This window comes from Petaurus breviceps, unplaced genomic scaffold (assembly GCF_028583685.1).
Source record: "Petaurus breviceps papuanus isolate PSGF00001 unplaced genomic scaffold, PetGlider_PUasm1.0 229, whole genome shotgun sequence".
In the NCBI taxonomy this organism is placed as follows: Eukaryota; Metazoa; Chordata; class Mammalia; order Diprotodontia; family Petauridae; genus Petaurus; species Petaurus breviceps.
In genome coordinates this window covers 16,548,364-16,564,956 of record NW_027185903.1, presented here as the reverse complement: position 1 = coordinate 16,564,956, position 16,593 = coordinate 16,548,364, and positions in this window count along the sequence as shown.

Here is a 16,593-nt window from a genome sequence, read left to right as displayed (position 1 = left end):
CATGAATAAAATAGAGAAAATGGAGATCAATAAATTGGGCATGCAGCTGACAAAGCTAGAAAAAGAACAAATTGCAAATCTCCAGTTAAATACTAAATTAGAAATATTGAAAACCAAAGGAAAGATGAATAAAATTGAAATTAAGAAAACAATTGAACTAATAAAACAGAGAGCTGGTTTTATGAAAAAAAACCCAATAAAATTGATAGACTTTTAGTCAATTTGATAAGAAAGAAGAAAACCAAATTACCAGTATCAAAAATGAAAAAGGTGAATTTATCTCCAATGAAGATTAAATTAAAATAATAATTAGGAATTATTTTACCCAATTGTATGCTCATACATTTGACAATCTTAGTGAAATGGATGCATATTTACAAAAAATAAGTTGCCCAGATTAACTGAAGAGGAAGTAAAATATTTAAATAACCCCATCTCAGAAAAAGAAATTGAACAAGTCATCAATGAACTCCCTAATAAAAAATTTCCAGGGTCAGATGGATTTACTAGTGAATTCTATCAAACATTTAAAGAAAAATTTAATCCAATACTTTATAAACTATTTGAGAAAATTGGAAGAGTCCTACCAAATTCTTTTTATAACACAAAAATGGTACTGATACCTAAATCAGGAAGAGCCAAAACAAAGAAAATTATAGAACAATTTCCCTCATGAATATAGATGCAAAAATTTTAAATAAAATATTAGCAAAAAGACTACAAGAACTTATCATGAGAATAATACACTTTGATCAGGTAGAATTTATTCCAGAATTTATCCCAATGCTGATCATATCAACAACAAAACTAGTAGAAATCAGTGGGATAGATTAGGTACACAATGGTTCAATATTAGGAAAACTATGAGCATAATTGATCATATCAACAACAAAATTAGTAGAACCATATGATTATCTCAATAGATGCAGAAAAAGCCTTTGACAAAATACAACACCCATTCCTATTAAAAACTCTAGAAAGTATAGGAATAAATGGAGTCTTCCTTAAAATAATAAGTAGCATCTATCTAAAACCATCAGCAAGTATTATATATAATGGGGACAAGCTAGAAGTATTTCCAATAAAATCAGGGGTGAAACAAGGATGTTCACTATCATCCCTCTTATTCAATGTGGTACTAGAAATGTTAGCTGTAAGAGAAGAAAAAGATATCGAAGGAATTAGATTAGACAAAGAAGAGACTAAGCTATTACTCTTTGCAGGTGATATGATGATATACTTAGAGGATCCTAGAGAATCAAGTAAAAAAACTACTTGAGATAATAAATAAATTGAGCAAAGTTGCAGGATATAAAATAAACCCACATAAATCCTTGGCATCCCTATGTATTTCTAACAAAGTCCAACAGCAAGAAATAGAAAGATAAAATCCACTTAATATTGTAGACATAATAAAATCTTGGGAATCTACCTGCCAAAACAAACTCAAGAACTATATGAACACAATTCCAAAATTTTTCACACAAATAAAGTCATATCTAAATAACTGGAAGAATATCAGTTGTTCATGGCTAGGTGGAACTAATAATATATAATAAAAAACGACAATTTTACCCAAATTAATTTACCTATTTAGTGCCATACCAATCAATCTACCAAAAAATTATTTTATAGAGCTAGGAAAAATAGTAACAAAATTCATCTGGAAGAATAAATAGTCCAGAATATCAAGGGAATTAATTAAAAGAAATGCTAGGGAATGTGGCCTAGCCATACCAGATTATAAACTGTATTATAAAGCGGCAGTCATCAAAACTACTTGGTACTGGTTGAGAAATAGAGTACTGGATCAGTGCAATAGATTAGGTATACAAGACACAACAGTCAATGACTATAGTAATCTACTGTTTTATAAACCCAAAGACTCCAGCTTCTGGGATAAGAACTCACTATTTGATGAAAACTGCTAGAAAAACTGGAAAATAGGATGGCAGAAACTGGGCATAGACCAATATCCACACACCAAAATAAAGTCTAAATGGGTGCACGATCTAAATATAAAGGCTGACACTATAAGCAGTCTGGGAGAGCAAGGAATAGTTTACCTGTCAGATTTATGGAGTAGGGAAGAATTTATGTCCAAACAAGAGATAGAGAGCATTATAAAATGCAAAGGATAACTTTGATTACACTAAACTGAAAAGTTTTTGTACAATAAAGCCAATGTAACCAAGATTAGGAGGGAAGTGGAAAATTGGGAAAGAATTTTTACAACCAGTGTCTCTGATAAAGGACTCATTTCTAAAATATACAGAGAACTGAGTCAAATTTATAAGGATACAAGTCATTCCCCAACTGATAAATGATCAAAGGCTATGAACAGGCAGTTTTCAGAGGAAGAAGTTAAAGATATTTATAAGCATATGAAAAAATGCTCTAAATCACTACTGATTAGAAAAAATGCAAATCAAAACAACTCTGAGGTACCACATCTCACCAGTCAGATTGGCTAACATGACAAAACAGGAAAGTGATAAATGCTGGAGAGGATGTGGAAAAATTGGAATACTACTGCATTGTTGGTGGAGTTGTGAACTGATTCAACCATTCTGGAGAGCAATCTGGAACTATACCCAAAGGGCTATAAGTAATTTCATATCCTTTGACCCAGCAATACCACTTCTAGGGTTGTATCCCAAAGAGATCATAGAAGCGGGAGGAAGACCCATATGTACAAAAATATTTATAGCAGTTCTTTTTGTGGTGGCAAAGAATTGGAAATTAAGGGGATGCCCATCAATTGGGAATGGGAGAAAATTTGGAACTCAAAGGATTGTGGTATTGAATATTGTAAACTAAAAGTAAATAAAATTTAAAAAATCTTATGTTATCCTAATTGTGTTTCCATAATACTTGAATCATTGGGTTTTTTTTTCCTGGCTGCTTGCAATATTTTCTCCTTCATGTGGGAACTCTGGAATTTGGCTATCCTATTTCTAGGAGTTTTCCTTTTGGTATCTCTTTCATGAAGTGATCAGCGGATTCTTTCAATTTCTATTTTACCCTCTGGTTCTAGAATATTAGGGCAGTTTTCCTTGATAATTTCTTGAAAGATGACGTCTAGGCTCTTTGTTTGATCATAGCTTTCAGGTAGTCCAATAATTTTTTTGAGGGGGAAAGGCAAGCCAATTTGGGGTTAAGTGGTGTGCCCAAGGTCACACAGTTAGTAAGTGTGTCAAGTATCTGAGGCCAGAGTTGAACTCAGGTCCTCCTAACCCCTGGCCTGGTGCTCTATTCACTCAATAATTTTTAAATCATCTTTCCTGGATCTATTTTCCAAATCAGTTGTTTTTCGAATGAGATACTTCACATTGTCTTCTTTTTTTTATTCTTTTGGTTTTGTTTTACAATTTCTTGATTTCTCATTGAGTCAGTGTCCATTTGTTCCAATCTAATTTTTAAGGAATTATTTTCTTCAGTGAACTTTTGGACCTCCTTTTCCATTTGGCCAATTCTACTTTTTAAAGGCATTCTTCTCATTGGCTTTTTGGACCTATTTTTCCACTCGATTTAGTCTATTTTTAATGTGTTATTTTCTTCAGTGTTTTTTTGAAAGTGTCTCCTTTAGCAAGCTATTGACTCACTTTTCATGATTTTTTTTTGCATCATTCTCATTTCTTTCCCCAATTTTTCCTCTACTTTTCTCTTCTTGATTTTCAAAATCCTTTTTGAGCTCTTCTATAGCCTGAAACCAATTCATATTTTTCTTGGAGGCTTTGGATGTAGGAGCTTAAGTTTGTTGTCTTCTTCTGGTTATGTGTTTTGATCTTCTTTGTCACCAAAGTAATATTCTATAGTCTGAGGTTTTTTTTTCTCTGCTCATTTTCCCAGCCAATTACTTAACTTTTCAACTCTTTGTTAAGGTAGGGCTCTGCTTCCAGTGTGGAGGGTGTATTATCCCAAGCTTAAGGGTTTTTGTGCAGCTGTTTTCAGAAATACTCCTAGGGACCTATAAATTTTCAGTTCTTCCAAAGTGGTATGATCAAAGGATTGGTGTTTACCCCTCTCCTGGCCTGTGCTCTGATCTGTGAGTGACCACAAGCACTCTTTCCTGTCTTGGAACTGTGAGGAGGATTCCTTCTCCACTGCCACCACAAACTCCACCACACCCATGCTCTTCCTCACCCCAGGACCACCACCCAGGACTGTGACTCAGATCCAAGTAGGGTAAAACAAGAGAATTTTACCTCAGTGCCAGCAAAGAGTTCTCTGCAATCCCTCTCTAATCAGCCACTCTATCCCTCCACCATCTGTGGGACAAGAACTCCAGAAGCAGCTGCCACCACCACCGCTGCCCCTGGTCTGGGCCTAGACCCAGGTCCAACAGACCTTTCCTACTCATCTTCTAAGTTGTCTTTGGCATTTGTGGGTTGGGAAGTCTGGGAACTGCCAAAGCTACCAGTGACTCAGTCCCCTGAATGCCTGCTCCTAGTTTGCTGGGACCCGATCTGTGCTGGTGCATTTTGTGCTAGACTACATTCCTCTCCCAGCCCAGTGCAACAGGCCTTTCTTGTCGACCTTTCAGGTTGTTTTGGGCTGGAAATTTGCTTTACTCTGTCATTTTGTGAGTTCTGCTGCTCTAGAATTTGTTTAGAGTCATTTTTTACAAGTATTTGGAGGGGTTAGGAGAAAGCTCAAGCAAGTTCCTGTTTTTACTCTGCCATCTTGGCTCTGTCCCCCCCAAATCATATTTTTTTGCAAAATATCTTCATTTAATTTTAAAATCACCTGGACTATATTTTTATTGCTTTGTTTCCCTCTCATTGTTATGTAAGATTTTCAGGAATAGATTTGTTTTATTTACTACACCTTTCAAATATAGAGATACTTGTGTTAAACAAACACTGCTTAATCCCCTTTCTTGCCATGTGGAAGCCCCCCTGAGTTTAGACTATGTGATCATTGCTTGTATGGTATTAGTTCTGCCTGCTTCCAAACAAAGTCTGTCAGCCTTCAGGAAGAGGCTGAGGTGGGTTAGACTAGGTGGCCGTTTGGGTCCTTCCAACCCAGATTTTAATCACTTGTCATTATGTTCCTTTTCTCATTGTTAGCTACTCTTCCTCTACTGTCCCCAAATCTGGCTTTGCTTCCAGCTCTTCTTTATCTGTTATTGTTTCCTTAATCTTTGTTTCTCTGTCTGTTTAAGAACAATAAAACCAAGCAAAGATTGTGACCAAACTCCCTTCCCTTTGGGAGGGGGAGAGATGATGAATTATTCTGGCAGCCTCTGGGACTTGGTTTATTAGGCTGCAAGCTGCCTGAAGGCTGACGTCAGGATGCCACCTCCACAAAACTTTCCTCAATCCCCTCAGCTGTTGATTTATTCATTCATTTGACATCACTTCAACAAACATTCATTGTGTGCAGAGAAACATGGTGGGCTCTGGGAAAAATCCAGTTTAAATGGAAAATGATCCCTGCCCTCCTAAAGCTTATTATCTGATAGAGAGATAAGATGAAAACACAAATAACACGAATACACAAAACACATACCAACTACTTTAGAGAGTAACAAAATAAAATGTAATGTTAGGACTAAGTGCAGACAGGGGAGGGATCTGATAGGGCTTTAAAGGATGGGGGAAGAGAGGACAGAGGACATCCTAGACACAGGGAATGATGGCACAAAGCTGGAAGAAAACAAGAGGTGATGAGGAAGGCAGAGAATAGTGTAGTTTGACTAAAGTATAAAGTACAGGGAATAATAATAATAATAATAATGATAGCTAACATTTATAAAGCACCCACTCTGTGCCAGGCTCTGTGCTAAGTGTATTTCAATTATTATCTCATTTGATTCTCACAACAACCCTGGGAGGTGGATGCTATCAAGTGAAATGATTATTTCTTTTTTATATTAATAAACAATTATTGAATCAGAAACAGGATTTCTTCAGATGTCTGTATGCTATTCAGTTACCACTCATTATAATATTCATTCTGTCATTACTTGTTAACCAGGGTCCATTGCCACACTCAGGAACACCTACTCTTCCAAGGGCATATAAGCATTGAGTAGGTTCCATGAGGGGGTCTTGGGCATTCCAGAGTGCCACTGACCCATTTTGTTGATTATTTGCTAGCATGATTAATAAATTGATTAATTACCCAGAAACTATGTCTCTCAAACTTTTTACACATCATATATTATTATCCCAATTTTACAATTGAGAAAACTGAGGCAAAGGGAGGTTAAGTGACTTGCCCAAAGTCACACAGCTAGTAAGTATCTGAGGACAGATTTGAACACAGGTCTTCCAGACTCTAGGCCTACCGCTCTATGCACTGCATCACCTACCTTCCCCCAAAGGAGCAGTACGAGATAGGACTAGAAAAGTGGGGTGATCTATGATTGAAGAGAGCTTTGAATGCTAAGGAGAAAAGTTTGGATTTCATTTAGTTGACAGTAGGGAACCATTGAAGATTTTGGATTTATTCAGTTCTTATTTCTGTCTCTTCCCCACCAGAACACTGGACTATGTCCCTGAAACTAGCACAGACTCAGATAATGCAGCTTTGCTCTTCTCTTCCCCTGTTCCAGGCTTCCCTTAGCAACTGTAGGTGGCCTCCAGGGCTGCATGTGTTCAGGGAGGACCAGCTCCTCTGGTGTGAGGATCTCTCATCCACTCTTGTTGTCCACTTGTCACCCAATTCTCACCTGTGGCTCCAAGAACCCCCAGCATGAACAATGGCCACACCCCAATAAAACCATCTCAACAGATAGGCTAAACTAGGTTAAGGATGACTGACAGGCCCCTGACCCATTGGTGAGTTAGCGGGGTGTCTACCCCCAAGCAGGTGAAGACTTCTCCTGGAAAAATGGGTGGATGAGAACAATTTGTTCCAGTGGCCATTGACAGTCATCTTGACTTTTGTTTTGCCACTGGACTTTATTGACTCTGGAAGAGAAAGTGAGGCTGATGACTTTGTGTGACTCTGCCTCACTTAAATCCAATTCACAATTGAGTGAAGACATCACCCCATAATGTCACTGGTCCTCTTCAAAAATGAAGGATGAACAATATTAGTAGGTCACCCCCTCCACATTATGCCACCACCTACTGTGAACTTCTCTCTTTTCCCCAACATTCACTATGTACAAAGAAATGTGTTGGGTTCTGGGAAAAACCACAAGTTTAAATGGAAAATGGTCCCTGTCCTCAGAAGAACCTCAACAGGCAGGTAGCTAAATGAATTGTTCAAAATCACACTGCTGGTAAGGGGCAGGGTCAGCCCTCAAATCCATATCTTTAGAACTCTTAAGTTCAGGGCTCTTTCCAACATAATTTTTATCAGTCATCTACATTTTAGTGTGAATTATCAGATAAAGGTGAACAATGGAAAATGATATAAACAATGGATTATGAGATACTAATTTAGACTTTTATCCTTTCTTTTCAAATATTGAGAGATAATGTGGTATAGTGGAATCAACACTAGCTGGGAGACTTTAAGTAAGTTACTCAGCCCCTTTGGGCCTCAGTTTATTTAACAATAAAATGAGAACATTTGGCTAGATGATTTCTATTTTTTTATATTTCAGTTGAAGGGGTGTAATGGGAATGCAAATTTGGAAGATCTTCCCTGCCCCTAGGCTAAAGTGCACCAGAAGCCTGGGGAGGGAGGCTTGTTTTTCAGTAGATACTTTTTGATTGGCCAATAAGAATTGGCCAATTGAATTGGTCAATAAGGTTGTTACATTCTCTGAGCCAGGAGAAGGCTATATAAGCCCTGATGTATAGCTTTGTTTTGGGACTCACTTTGAGAAGTGTTCTGTGATTTGATCTGAATTCTGGGAAGCCGTTGTTGAGAGTCCCCCGGCTTTGAAAAACTCAGATGCTGATTTGGTATGGATGTAATGGTTGGACAGTTTGGAAATCTGTCTACTTGATGTTTCTGTCTTTATAATTATGCCTGTATACTTTGAGGTTCCGGGTGCTGACCTTTTCTCCTGAACAAGGTAAACGATATATGTCTGACTGATTAAAGTAAGTTTGTTAACCCATTTTGAGTTGCTTTCCTTTAACAAAGCAGATCCAAGAACCTGTATGGGCGGCAAACCCTGAGGATGTGCTTGGGGTGCTTGCTGCTACAAGGGGGAAGGAGAGAAAATTTTAGAACATGGGTGGAGCTGGGTGGGGTCACAGGGGGAAAGGTAGAGATATGGTGGCTCTAGGCATCCATTGAGCATCACCAGGCCACTGGGCAGCAAGGGGATATATGGAGGAGGGTCAGCCCTGGGTAGGTGGGGGGAAGGGCATAAAGAAGAAGTGACAAGGATTAGCATGCTTTCTAATTTCCCCCTGGGTTAACTGCTCTGCTAACCTCTCTCCTTTTCAAATTGAAACTCCTTCCCCAATTTCCTCCTACCTCCCACACACATATTATTGTGCATTATCATGAATATAGTATCAGAGAAGAGCACAAAGCACAAAAAATGTTCCCATTTGTACAAGGACACCCCGTTTAGTTTTTACTCCTAGTTCCCAGTAGCTCAAAGTTCAGAATATGATTAAGCCATTTTCTGTTGTTTTCCATATAACTCCAGTACAAAAGGCCATAAAGAGTCACGACAGCACTCCTGCTTCTGCTATACACTATAAATATGTTATTTATGGCAAAAATAGAGACTGTGTCACACTCAAATTGAGACCTATTTGAAGAAAGGGAAAAAATATCCCATAGTGCTGAGTCATGGGAAAAAAATAGCTCCCATACATTATTACATTAGCAAATATGACTGCAGAAAATAGCTTCTGTTTGGAGGTGTAAGTTAAATGTTAATGAGACTTTGGATCCACATCAAATTACTTCTCACTTCACGTGTTAGTTTCTTAGAACCTACTTTGGGAACAATTTGAACAACCTTTCTACTTTAAGACAAGGTCAAATCATCTCAGATGGGAATTTGGAAAACCTTCAAAGAGGTAACTGTCTAAGAAAAGGATAATGGTAAATATAAAAGCCTTGTTCTTTAAGAAAAAAAAACCTTGATGAAAAGAGCAGTGAATAGAGCACCGGCCCTGGAGTCAGGAGGACCTGGGTTCAAATCTGACCTCAGACACTTAACACTTACTAGCCGTGTGACCTTGCGCAAGTTATTTTCCCCAACTGTCCTGCTTTCCCCCTCCAAAAAGAAGAAAAAAGCACTAGATTTTTTTAGGAAGCATCTATGGGCAGCCTGAGATTTGAAAAATCATTATTACTATCAAAAACCTCACCACATTCAAGTGTCTCTCCATATTCAGAAGTTACTTTCCAAAATAACCCTGACCAAAAAAAGATAAGAAAAAGACAAGAATCTTGAAATAAGCGAAAACAGCCTTGGGGAAACCTGAAGGGATGTCGCCAAGTCCAGGCACTCAGATCCATAACTAGTTTTTGTGCCTGGAGTGAGTACCACGAACTATGCCCAGGACAAGCAGCATTGTTTAGGACCTTAGTTAAGGAGTGAATCATAAGATTAGAACTTAGAATTTAAGAGCATCAAATCCAACCCTCTCATGTGAAGAAACTAAGGTTCTGAGGTTAAGTGACTTGCATAGGTTATATAGCAAGTAAGTAGAAGTGGGATTCAACCCAGGTGCTCATGACTCCCAGCCTCTCACACTACCCACTATGCCACGCTCCCTCTCTATTAGTCAGGGGACCACAGAGTGGAAAGAGAGAGAGGACAGAAGCTTATTCCAGTCGTCCATCTGGTAGCTTCTTCTCTCAAATACTTAAATGGATCTATGATCTCATAAATTTAGAAGTTTCCTCTGACAATGCAGATTGCAGCCCATCCATACACGCCCACGTAAATGTTCAACATTCAGGTTCATGCACATTGTTGTGGACGTTCCTCACTTTATTCTGACCTGCAAGGGTATCAGTCAAACACTTGACACCTCTCCCCTTTACTGCAAGACCAGCCTGTCTTCTCTTCCTATCAAACAGTGTCTTGAAGACTTTCCTTGCTGAGTTGGTAGCTTTTTATTTTAACTAATTATTCTTGCTAAGTGCAAGCCAATATTATTTCTCTGCCTGTCAAGGATTGCGAGTGTGGTAAGGACCATCTAACTTTAGGCACCTAAGGAGAAGCATCAGTACTTAGAAGAAAGCTGGTCAGGCCATTATTTGTGATCTACAAAGCAGTGTGTTGTAACTTGGACTTGAAATTGGACTAAGGGTGGACCTGGGTTCAAATCCTCCCTCTCAGAATTTCTGGTTGCATGACTTCTTAAAGTCACTTTAAGATCCCTGAACCTCCATGCCCTTATCTGTAAAATGGATATAATAGCATTTCTAATAACTATCTCACAGGGTAAGAAACAGGCAAGCAGTTTGCAAATCTTAAAATGTTGTATATGGGGCAGCTAGATGGCACAGTGAGTAGAGTGCCAGCCCTGGAGTCAGGAGGACCTGAGTTTGGATCCAAACTCAGACACTTAACACACACAGACACACACAGACACACACACACACACACAAACCTAGCTGTGTGACTTTGGGCAAGTTACTTAACCCCAATTGCCCTCCAAAAAGCAAATATATATATATAAAATAAAAAACAAAACCAAAACTTAAAAAAATGTTGTGTAAATGTGAGCTATTTGATTCATTTATGATTATTTTGGACTCCATTCTGAAGAGTTTGGCTATCCAGTTTCCCAGATCAACTCAAAGGAGAAGAGTATTTGGGGAAATGGATTAAAGGCAAGTATTTTCATGGTAGCAAAATGAATTGAGTGACAGGCTAGCAGAAAGGGAAAAATTAGAAGAACTATAAACACTACACACAAAAATATCCAAAGCTTAGTATTCCTGATAGGCAAGTGGACAAAGAATGAATACAGTTTTGAAAAGAAGATTTGCCTCCTATAAATGACCACATGAAAACACAGTTCAAAGCACTAAGAGTAAAAGAAAATGCAGATGAAGATGACTGATGTAATCATTTCACTCCATGCAAATGGCAAACAGGGAAGCAGACATTGTTGGAGGGTCTGTGGGAAGGGAGGACAACTGTTGGAGGAAGGAACTGTAAAGTAGTCTGCTTTGAATTTTACTTTACAACTATCAGAAAACAGTGACTAAATTACTCCTTTCCTTTGACATAGCAGCCCTACTATTGGGCTGGATGAAGTCAAAGACAGAAAGAAAATTCTACTACAAACCAAAAAAATGTTCATAGTAGCTATAGCTGGTAGCAAAGAACTGGAACAGAATGGATGCCCATCACTTGGGGAAATGCTGAAATAACTAAGACAGCAGCAAAATGGAATAATATTGATCTGTAAGAAATGATAGGTATATGAAATTCAGATGAGAACTAGAATAAATAGAACCATGAGAATATTATAACAATAACTACAAAGATGATCCTACAAGGAAGTTGAACTCCTAGTAATGGACAGACCACTGAAGACTTCAAAGATGAGATAATAAAATACAGTCCTGTCCTTACAGCAGAGAAATGGAGGACTACTCAGGCAGAGTACTGTAGAATTATCAGACTATAGAATCAGTCTCTGTATCAGCTATTATTACAAATGTTTTCTTTGTCACAATGGACAGAAAAGCAAATAATGACTGTGATATAAAGACAAAGGGCACTACTCATTAAGGATTTTCATTTTAGGTGCATAATAGTAAGGGGTCATCTAGCACCAGGACAAACAGTTGCATAGACTTCAATAGCCCCTGAAGGTCTTATTTTTTTTGGAACCGGATTCTAGGAACCGGATTTTGGAACCGGATTCTAGGCTTCCTTATTTTCTTGTACTTCTAGAGAAAGCTGAAAAGGGCTATGAGAAATCTAGACACTGCTATCCTGAAGGAATAGGGAAAATTGTCTTTCCTAAAGGAGATTTTGTTTTCTCTAGGCATAACAATGGAAAAGTACCCGTTACTGGTTGCAACAACGTTGCAACCCCAACTCAGTCTCCTTGCCCTGCTGATTCTCCTAATTCAGTACTAGCCACATTTGCCTTGGCAACCTGAAATAAACAAGACTGCCAAAGTAGCAAAAACTAGGATCTTTAATGGAGGCAAGGGAATCGCAATTTGGGGTCACCACACAGTACCAGGATATTGGAGTGCCCAAGAGGGGCAGAGGGGAGCAGAATTAAATACATTTCAATAGGGAGTCTCATGGGTGGCACAGCCTCAAGAAGCTGTTACATAAATTGTTTTGCACAACAACCCAAAGTCCATAGAGAAGGCTGGAGGGGAGGTGCGGTGATGACATCTAGTCAGAACAACAGGTTTGTGCTCCAGGTGCAGCAACAGGGAAACAGGTTTGGACCTGCTCCAGTAATGGGGCCAGTTGGGATCAAAGTCAAGTAGTCCTTTCCTTCAATCCTGCATTCAATATTATTTTTTTAGATTAGTTTCAACTCTTCTAACTGTTTTCAATCACTCTCAGGAATTTGTAGCTCTAAGATCAGGCAAGGTCAATAGCTACATTCAACAATCTCTTTATTTTTCCAAGCTAGTTTGAAAAATTATAAAATAGGCCTTCTTAACCTGGAGTCGATCAACCTCCAAGGATCAAATGAGATAATATTTGCAAAAAAAAATGTTTAGTCCAGAGCCTGGCCTATAGAAAGCTCTGCATAAATGCTTATTCTCTTCCCTTCTCTCCCTTCCCAAGTGATCCATGGGTGGATTTCAGGAGGTCCATGAGTTTAGGGTTTTTTTTAAAATTTATTAATATAATTGCTTTCCTTGGTCATTTCCTTATACATTTTATTTTATTCATTTAAGAACATTAGTCTGAGAAAGGTCCCATTCCATTTATCATACTGCTAAAGGTGTCCATAACACAAAAAAAGGATAATAATCCTCACTATAAAATGAGAAGCTTTCACATCTTGGGGGAAGAACTCAGCTATGGTATTAGTATGTCTCTGGTCTGATTCTTCTATGCAGCAGCTGAAATTAAGAATGCCTTAACTAAACAAGAAATGCAGAATACCTGGTGAATTCTTCTACACTGTATTATAATGGATATTCATATTAATTACTCTTGGTCACCAAGAAAGGGTTAAATTATGTCCAGCACATTCCATTTAAGATAGACAGAAGTGTGGAAAGAATTTTCAGAAATGCTTTCATCAAAACTAAAAAAAAAAAAAAGGCAAGGTGTTTAACTGGAGTGATCTTCAGCTAGTTGGAAAATTTACTTCTGTGTTCAAGTTTATTCCCTGGTAGTATTACTATATTTTCATACTTGACACCTCTGATTCCAAATCCTAGACATGAATCAGAGGGAGAAAGATGGCTTGGTGAGAGATAGATGTACAAGGGAGAATACCAATTTTCAACCCCTTGATGTAATAAAGGAGACTTTGATAAGTTTTTATTATTATTATTTTCATCTCCAGGTAAATGTCAGCAAATGTGAGCATACATTGCAAATAAAGTAAAGTGATTATTCCAAGAGACCTGCTGTCCATTTCACTTCTCATCAGACCTAACTTGGAGTCAGAGAATCATAAAATCCAAGAGCCCAATGTGTGGATTTGAAATGGAATTTTAATGTAACAGCCAAACCTCATGCCTGGGATGTGGAATCAAAAATGCCAACAATGGAAATAAAGCATCAGGATGTCATGGGCAAGATGGTAAAATCATTGCTTTTAGCAACCCAAAATTCTCAGAAAAAGAAAGTGTGTAGTAGAGTAAATGAAACTAATACTACAATATATAAAGGCAGAGCTTTTTTTTTTTTTCTCCACTCTTGGTCTGCTTCACCTGCGTCCCGAGGCCACCATGAGCAACCAACTTGTTCATGAAGAGTATAACCAGTCTCGTCCTCGGAGACCTAAACCCAAGCCCCAAGAAAAAGGCCCTCTGCGGTTCCTGGTCATGGCTCTGCTCATGGGGGCCCTCATAGGGATGAAAGGATCGAGGATTCGAGCCATGGAGACCCTTTCGGGAGCTCAGATTAAAATAGATCTATTCAATCAAGAGGAGGATGGTGAATAGCCCGAAAAAGCAGAGGTGCAAGTTTTCAGAAGCAACCACTGTAGAATTACAACAAAAGAACTGGTTGAATGTATCATCAGATGGTATCCACCAGCTGCCCCCTCCCCCCAGTCACTGCAGATGAAGCACAGAAGGCTGTTGCCCAGCTGTCCATTCAGGAAAAGAAGTAATATGCAGCCCAGTTGGTTTTTGTTAATTTTATACAAATAAATTATGCTTCTGTTTTCTAATATATATATATATATATGTATATACATATATTAAGGCAGAAATACCACACAAGGAAAAAACTTTATGAAATCACATCAGACAACTTAAAAACTAACAATTCCCTTTCTCTGTCCTCCCTCTTCCCAGCACCCACCATATGCCAAGTGAAGTGAGCATAAACTCTCAGGCTTGTGATTCAGGACCTTGCCTTGGGGATCTCTGCCCATTCTTCCACACAGTAGTGACACATCCCGAATCCCCCCCCCACCTTGCCCAGAACTACCAAAAGCAGCAGACACTAATACTGCTCACTCACACAAAAGAAAGGGAGAGAGACCAAAGGTGGGCTTAGAAGATGCTGGCAACACAGAGAGAAGCACAGAGGCACAGGCAAGAGCAGAGAAGAATATGAACACTTGAGGGAAAGGGGATTGTAAACCTAGCTGAGGACACTCCTTTTCTTCCCAGATATTATTAAGGCAGGAAACCAAATTAATAAGCCTCACTCCCTCCAAAGCAATGAGGCTGAGGAGAACCAGCATGACCCCATCTTAAAGGCTGGTGGGTCTTTGTCAAAAAACAAAGGGTAAGACAGAATCAGAGACAAAAGACTGGGAATATAAAAGAAATATAAAAGACTGGAAGACCTTTTTATGTCATAGATCTTTTTGGCAATCTCACAAAACCTATGGGCCTACCCCTGAATAATGTTTTTAAATAACTGAAGAAAATGTTGAACTTCAGCTAGTTAGTGAAAATAAGGCTGTGTGTGTGTGTGTTTTTCCCTATCCAAGGTCACATACTCTGAAATCCATCCACGAAGTCCTTAGGGGTCTTAATCTCAGATTAAGAACCCCTAGACCTAATGTTCAAGAGAGAAAGCCTGAAAAAACTCTAGCTCACAAGCAGATAAACCGGCAAAGAGGGTACAAACCACTATGGTCAAGGAAGGAAAATGAACCAATATTATATTATGAAAAAAGAAAAGAGAATTTTAAGAATTTCCTAGAGATTACAAAACGAAAGCCCCAAACTCCAGAATGGTCAGAATCAGACCTTCCAATGAAGAACTTTAAAATACAAAAAAAGAGTAGGAAAAATTCAATATATAAGAGAGAGAATAACCAATTTGGAACACAAAGGTATGGAAGTACAAAAAATATATGAAGGTAAAACTGAAGGAACTCTAAAGTGTCTTCCATCTCTATTTCCTATGGTTTTATTATCCTCTGGTGATTGGTCTCTCCAAACTTAAATAAGTTAATCCCCAGATATTAAAAACATAGTCTGTCATCAGACCCATAGTCAAAGTCTTTCCAACTTGGTAGAGACAATACTCCATTGATATTGTCTTTAAGAACATAGGATCACCTCCATGCCACCTTGGAAAGAGACTTTAGGAGTGGAAAAATTAGGAAAAAAACCAAAATTATACCAATTTTCAGATAAAAGAGGTAGAAGGGACTTCCATTCAAGATGACCACCTCAACACAAGTTAGGCTGCTCAGTTCCCATTACACACTTCAGTAAACTGTGAAGCTCATACCAGAGAGAATAATGATTTTTAAAAATTCACTGAGAAACTATAGTAAATGACTTATGATAACTCAGAACTGCACAAAAACTCAACCAGATGCCCACATGTAATAAGCACAAAAACAGCAACAGCCCCTATTTATGTAGCATTTCAAAGTTTGCAAAAAAAAAAAATGAACATTTTATTTTATCCTTACAACCACTTTAAAAAGGTAGGGGCTATCATTTCCCCATTTTGCAGATAAGGAAACTGAGATAGAGTTTGAAAGACTTGCCTTGTGTCATACAGCTAGTAAGTGTCTGAGGTCAGACTTGAACATAGATTTTCCTGACTCTAGTCCAGTCCTCTAGCTACTCTGTCACCTCACTGCAAGAAGAAAGCTCCTTTGCCCCACCCTATCAAAGTCAGCTCTAGGGCCTACCAGCACCAGGAAAGACTAGATACATGTAGCCTGAAAGGTTCTGTGTCCAGAGGCATCAAGAACCCAGGTCCTCTGAGAAAGTCCAGATTAAAGACCTTAAAGACCATCAGCAAAAACGCAGTGCCCAGAACTCAGACTGGGGTAGCCCAGACCCAGGGGCTTTGAGATCCCTAATGCTATGTTGTGAGATGTCAGAGAGGGCCCTGAAGTTCCAGCACTCTGAAGCCAAACGATATGGGAGAAGGAGTGGGGGAGGAGGTTTAATGTGGAGGTCATTATAAGAACCTTAGGGATCCAGATGAGATCAGGCCCAAAAGTACAGAAGGTAGCAAAATCTGGCCCCTACAAAAAGCCCAAGTGCAAGAGCTCAGACTGGAGAGATGAATAAATCAAAGAAAGAACAAAAAAAAAAAAAATTACAGATCTGACT